At 39.9% G+C, this 5,552-nt stretch overlaps 1 pseudogene; it reads left to right on the forward strand.

The window, feature by feature from the left end:
- The first annotated feature begins 2,399 nt into the window (after positions 1 to 2,399).
- On the forward strand, positions 2,400 to 5,261 carry LOC149150855 (pentatricopeptide repeat-containing protein At1g20230 pseudogene; annotated as a pseudogene).
- The last annotated feature ends 291 nt before the right edge of the window (positions 5,262 to 5,552 follow it).

Below are 5,552 nucleotides of genomic sequence, written 5' to 3' on the forward strand. Positions count from 1 at the left end.
CATTGCATACATAATGTAGATTAATTGGAGCTTTCAAATGATGGAGGAAGGGTTGAAGGAAACATTAAAATCAATTTTGGCTTCCTTCCTTCTATAAGGATAAGATTATAAGGCTAAATGGATAAACTGTGGAATTTTTTATAAGCTTCTATGACATGATGGACTATGAACTACCAGGGCCACGTTGGAGTATTTAAGAAGAACAAAAAATGTTTTGGAGCCTCTAATTCCAATTTTCTTATTTTAATTCCTAAGAAGACAACCTAGCATCATTTGGAAACTTTAGGCCTATTTCATTTTACAATTGCATATATAAGATAGTAGAAAAACAAATGTTGTTAAGGTGCAGAAGATTTTCCCATAAAACAATTTATAAAGAAAATGTTGCCTTTTTGCGTGGAAAATAAATTCATGAAGCCATAGGAGTGGCATGGGAAGGCTTTCATTCTATTAAAATTCATATTTGGCTTTCCATGGCTTTAAAACTTTGTCTATATAAAGCTTATGATTCAACAAATTGACTTTATTTGGGACTTATATTCTTATTCATATTGATTTATGTGTTCACATGGTGAATTGAATTATGGGTTGTTTATCTTTAGTTTCTTTTGTAGTTTCAACTAATGGAGTAACATCTGGATTTTTAATCCCATCAGAGGACTATGGTAAGGATGTCTTATGTCTCCTTTTTTTTTTTTTTTTTTTTTTCTCGCTATAGAAAAAAGGTGAGTAGATCAATATTAAAATAATGGGAACTCCAAGTGGGATAAAAATAGGGAGATATTTCTTTCCAACTCATCAATTGTTTCTAGATGATGTGTTGTTATTTTGTGATGGATTTAGGAGAGATGTCAACACACTAAAGGATATTATGGATCTATATAGTGTAGCATCTGGGATGGAAATATACATGTATAAATCATCCATTGTTTTCACTGGGGCAAAGGACAATTAGGGAAGGAGGATCCTACCAATTTCCCCTTGTAGAATGTGGATTTTCTAGTTTGAGAGCTTCTTTTGATAGTTGATCTACGGAGGAGTTTAGCTCCCTGTAGATGTGGAAGAAGCTAATATCCTAAAAATTTTCTCTTACACCCTCAATTTTGGTTTTCCAATCAGCAAGATTCTGAACTTCTAGGCGTGCTTTGCTAGCTAGCCAGTCAATAATACATTTAGAGTCTCCCAAAACTTGATTGCAATTTATATTTTTTAGAGAGGCTAGGAACAACAGGGCTTAGACAGTTATAAGCTTTGCTTTTGTGTTTGTTTTGAATCCTAGCCCAACTTTAATGTGAATCGATTTGTTCCCCGTAAATTTAATCATACCTCCTCCTCCACATTTGAATTCTTGAGATGCTCGATCAAAAAAGCACACCGAAAGATCTTGAGAAATGCAGGGGTAAGTGATTGATCTCAGTTTTTGCCTGCTTTGCTTTGGAGGATATTCCCTAAAATGTGTCACTATTTTGGAGGAAAGCAGGAGCACACTGAGCTTAGGATTCTTGAAAATGGTACTATTTTTGAGGGTCTAGATACCCAAGCTACAAAAATAGGTAAGGAGCAGAGAGGTTTATACTTTTCCACCCAAAAAAGAAGTGTGTTTCAAAGGAGGACAGAAGAGCGCCCTCTTTAATGCCCACAGTTTGCAGCGCAGTTTTCCAAATTTCCCTTGGGATGCAGCGGCTTGTGAATAGATGATCCATTGTTTCTTCGTGCCTCCTACATAGACAACATTGATTTAGCCCTATGAAACCTCTTCTTTGGAGGTTCTCCCAAGTTAAGATCTTGTTTTTGAGTGCTAACCAAGAGAAGAGTTCCAGTGTATTTGGGACATTCCAATTCCAAATGTAGTTTTTTCACCAGCTGGGATCTTTATTTGCAGCAGAGTGTGCAATAGCTTCATAAGCTAAGTTTGCTTTCACCCTACCTGTGGTTGCGTCCCAACCCCAGACCAGTGAGTCCTTTGTTATTTTAGAGCAGACTCCATTGATGTTCATCTCCATTATGAAAGAGTCTCATTCGTTAGCCAAAGAACCCATCAAACCTAAGTTAGCTTAAGACAACGAATAACTAATTGAGTTGGGAGGGAAAGCCACTGTCTTTACTTGATTTAGATATTTGTAACCTTTTGAATTTAAGAGAGAAATCATATAGAAGAAAGTCTATAAACACCAGTATAAACACCAGCTCCACTGATGAAAAGATCTTTTCCTAGAATCACTTGCTTCATGAAAATATATTTTCTTAAAATCACTTGTTTGCCATCGCCTACTTTTAAGTAAGTTAATTTTTTTTATATAAATTATATGTTTAATGCATTTAACAAAAGTTCAACTTGTCATTTGACCTTTGGAGGAGCATAAGGTTCAATAAGGCAAAACGCTATTGATTTGTGAATTTCTATCAGATGTGGTGATTAATATTCATATGCAAGTAGTTCATTGACTCCATTCAGAGCACGAGAGTATGACTTCAATTGCAAGAGCAAGCGCATCCTCAGGGGTGTTGTCGCAATTTAAGCTTAATAATTCCATTTCAATTTTGGATGATGTACAGTACTTTTTACTGCAAGCATGTGGCAGGATGAAATCCTTAGAAGAGGCCAGACAAGTACACGGCTTCGTGCTGAAGCTGGGGAGCGAGCAAGGAGGAGAAACCACGGCCACGGGTATTGAAACAAAGCTTGTCATCATGTATGTTAAATCTCAGCGTTTAGCTGATGCACGCCTTGTGTTCGACAATATGTCCACAGCAGATATGTCTTCATGGATTACAATGATTGGAGGGTATGCAAAACATGGCGATTGCGAAGAAGCCATCGCCCTCTTTCATCTAATGCAGGGCCGAGGGATTCGACCTGATAAGTTCATATTTCCCAGTGTTCTTAAAGCCTGTGCTGAACTTGGGTATCTTCAGCAAGGCAGGGAAGTCCACAGACTCGTTAGAGAAAGAGGGTTAGAGTCGGATCCCTTTGTGGAAAGTGCCCTCGTGAATATGTATGTGAAATGTGGGAGTTTGGAGAATGCGCGCGAAGTGTTCGACAGAATGTCTCATAGAAATGTGGTCACATGGAGCGCTATGATAGCAGGTTATGTTCAGAATGGGTTTCGGGATAAGGCTATGGAACTCTTTGATAAAATGCGGGTTTTAGGAATAGGATCCAATGAGATTTCATGGAATTCGCTGATTGCAGGATGTGCGCAGAGCGGGGATGGAGAAGAGGCTCTGAAGCTATTTTGTCGAATGCATGAAGAAGGTGGAAAACCCAATTCTGTTACGATCGTGAGCGTTCTTCCTGCCTGTGGGAGTTTAGTAGCTCTGCAACAGGGCAAGGGGATCCATAATTATGTTATCAAGAGTGGTTTTGAATCAGATGCTTCTGTGGGAAGTGCCCTTGTAGACATGTATGCAAAGTGTGGAAGTATGAAGGATGCACGCTATGTGTTTGACAAAATGTTTGATAGAAATATTGTTGCATGGAATTCAATAATTGCAGGGTATGGACAGAATGGCATGCTTGAGGATGCCGCGATATTATTTCGAAAAATGCGGTCAGGAGGTGTGAAGCCTAATGTAATCTCCTGGACTTCGGTGGTTGCAGCTTATGCTCAGAATGCACATGGAGAGGGGGCCTTACAGCTCTTAAATGAAATGATTGCTTCCGGTGTGAAACCAAACTCAGTTACCATTGCCAGTGCTCTCCCAGCGTGTGCTGACATAGTAGCTCTGAGTCGAGGTAGGGAAATGCATGGTTATATGATTAGAAGCCAGATCGAGTCAGATGTCTTTGCGGCAAGTGCACTGGTAGACATGTATGCGAAATGTGGGTGTATTGAGAAGGCACAGCAAGTGTTTGACAAAATGACTCGGAGAAATTTAGTTTCATGGAATGCAATAATTGGTGGTTATGCGATGCATGGTCATGGCAAGGAGGCCCTTGCATTGTTTCGCCGAATGCAACAGGTCGACTTGAAGCCTAACCACATAACGTTCACTAGTGTTCTTTCCGCGTGTAGCCAAGCAGGCCTGGTTGATAAAGGTAGACATTACTTTGATATGATGACTCGAGACTATGGCATTGTACCCCGTATGGAGCATTATGCCTGCATTGTTAGCCTTCTTGGCCGCATTGGACAGCTGAAAGAGGCACAAGACTTCATCAACAAGATGCCATTGAAACCTGATGCTTGTGTATGGGGTGCCCTACTTAGTGCATGTAGAAATTATTCAAACGTAGAGCTAGGGGAACTTGCAGCAGGACATCTTTTTGAGTTAGAACCATCAAACTCGGGGAATTATGTGTTGCTGTCAAACACGTACGCTGCAGCTGGCAGATGGGATGAAGTTGCAAGGGTGAGAAAAATGATGAAAGGCATGGGATTGAGGAAAAGGCCAGGATGCAGCTGGATTGAGGTGAAGAATAGGGTCCATACATTTATTGTAAGTGATAAATCACACCCTCAATTGGACAAAATCAATGCAGCATTGGAGAACTTGGTTGGGCAGATGATAGAGGCGGGGTATGTTCCTGGCAGAAATTTTGTATTGCATGATGTTGAGGAGGAAGAGAAGGAGCAATTTCTTTGTGGTCACAGTGAAAAGCTTGCTGTAGTTTTTGGCCTAATTAACACATGCCCTGCAACACCTATACGGATAACTAAAAACCTTCGTGTTTGTGGTGACTGTCATACTGTTATCAAATACATTTCTAAGATTGTCAGGCGAGAAATTTTTGTTAGAGATAACAACCGCTTCCATCATTTCAGGGATGGACTGTGTTCTTGTCATGATTATTGGTGACACTGATTCACATGTTAATCAAGAAACAAGCCCAACATAGCTGAGAGTTTTGAGGACCCTCATTTTTCCATTGCGGAAATGAGATAAACTTCACTCACGATCTACGCGAGAAAGGGATAACGCTTCACTTCTTACAGGATCTTACCTCGGTGAGATAGTGAAGGTAAGCCCTCTATGCAAGCAAGCAAAAGGGTTTTACCTGAGCAGAGCTCATGTGAGCATTAATCAAGAGCCTGCATTTTCAATATTTACCTCACTATGGACTGTCAATGACCAGACATATTTATCTCTTATTCTCTATTATAGATGCATTTATGCAAACACCGTATGAAACACGCATACTTTCCAGCCTTAATCTGGTAAATCGTTATCTGGTGGTTATGAAAGATTTAAGTACTTAACATCTATTCCATGCTCTTGAGAGACCTAGAGAGATCATGTCATATATAATTCAAAAGTTGAAAATGATGGATGATGTGTTTGAATCTGGTGATATCTATGTACTGGAACCCAAGCTCCCAGAAGGAAGGTGTCAAACCACAAAATAAGTGCATGCATCAAATACAGACTATGTAGCACGGGGATGCCCATTTAAGGTCATTTTGGCACTCCTCTTGGAGGTGAAGACTTGTAGAAATGCTCCCATTGCTGTTGGAAACCCGAGTAATGCAGACATTTCCCTTTTGCAAGCATGTAAAACCAAGAAAGGAAGGAGATGGACCATTATTAGGTGGCAGTTGAATTTGTTAGCA

Source organism: Pinus tabuliformis, chromosome 9 (assembly GCF_031772625.1).
Source record: "Pinus tabuliformis cultivar Carrire ecotype Pingquan chromosome 9, CPIR1, whole genome shotgun sequence".
NCBI lineage: Eukaryota > Viridiplantae > Streptophyta > Pinopsida > Pinales > Pinaceae > Pinus > Pinus tabuliformis.